Source organism: Arachis ipaensis, chromosome B10, assembly GCF_000816755.2.
Source record: "Arachis ipaensis cultivar K30076 chromosome B10, Araip1.1, whole genome shotgun sequence".
Taxonomy (NCBI): Eukaryota; Viridiplantae; Streptophyta; class Magnoliopsida; order Fabales; family Fabaceae; genus Arachis; species Arachis ipaensis.
The window spans coordinates 126,220,866-126,222,363 of NC_029794.2; positions in this window are offsets into that span (position 1 = coordinate 126,220,866).

Here is a 1,498-nt window from a genome sequence, read left to right on the forward strand (position 1 = left end):
TGACTTGTGTCCATTCAGAAGTTAGATACTGGTGGTTTGATCAATTATATCTGTAAAAATAAAATTAATTGCATGCCAAATGGTCAAAAATGTTGCAAAGACTCTGAGAGTGGCAACCTCACTAAAAATATGGTACAAATTATTTTTCAGTACATGTACCATTCAAAGAATCTAACTTAAATTTGTGGAGGACCCCACACTACTAAGCAAGACATGCAGTGATAGTACTATACTACTACTAATGCAAATTCATTTTCTTAAAGGACCCTATGATCCACATGAAGTTTTTAATCTGTCTGGGGAAATTTTTAAACCTTGGAAGAATTTTGTAACCTATATCTTGATTAAGTAATAAGTACTTGAATATGGGGCATGGAATTTGAAATTTTCATAGCCAAAAGTTTGGTATGATTATATGGTTTTTCCACTTGTTGTATGTTAGATTTTCAATTTGTTCCTTTCTCTATCACTTTTATTGGAGGAATTAATATAAAGAATTTTTTTTCCTTCCCTACCATTTTCATTGAAGGGGTTATGTACGTAATTGTACACTAATAAAATATGTTTAAAACAAAGGTAGAAAGTTGAAAAAGATTGAAGAAAAAGAGATGAAAAAAATCTTAATTTTAAGGGTTAAATAAGGTTTTTAATTTTTTAAGTGTGTTTTTTTTTGGGGGTCTCTTTAAAATTTAAAATATTTAATTTTGTTCTCTATCATAAGAAAATGCTAACAGGATTAAATACGTGTTAAAGTGGTAAGAAAAAATCACGTGAGTATTTAATCAATATTACCAATATTTAAGAAAAAAGATTAACAGTACAATAATGACCGAAATTAAATATTTTAAATTTTAGAAAAACCAAAACTTGTAAGAAAAATGATAGAGCAAACCAACTAATTAACCTTAATTACATAATTTTCTTTGTCCAAGTAAAATCAATATATCATCTTATTTAAGTATTCACATATTTAGTAGAGATTAGTTTTCAATGTTGATAATAGAGGCTTCTTTATAAATGATTATCAATGTATAGGTTAATTCAAAAACATTTTTCCTACAAAGACTTTGTTTTTTTTTTCTAATAAATAAATAAATAAGTGAAACAAAACACAATAATTCTAGTTTAGCTTTTGTGAAGCATCAGCAATTTTTTTCCCCCTCCAAAAGAGTAAATAGAAACAGAATTGTACGGCACCAAAACAGCCTGAAAATTTTTACCCAATTTTACAACAGTACCCAACTTAGGTTAGATTCTTCAGTCTTCAACCTCAAGAATCTATCAGAGGCATGAATAGATTGGTTTCTGTGTTGCAGTGAAATTACATTTTTGACCAAAGACACACCCCCTTTATATTTTGTGTAATTTTATTTAACCAATTAGATTATTCAATTATTGTCACTTCTCAAGAAAAGACCTCACATTTATTTTATTCATTTTGAATCATTATTTGATACATTTCATTTCTATGCTTGACAAATGTTGAATTTATCTGAAA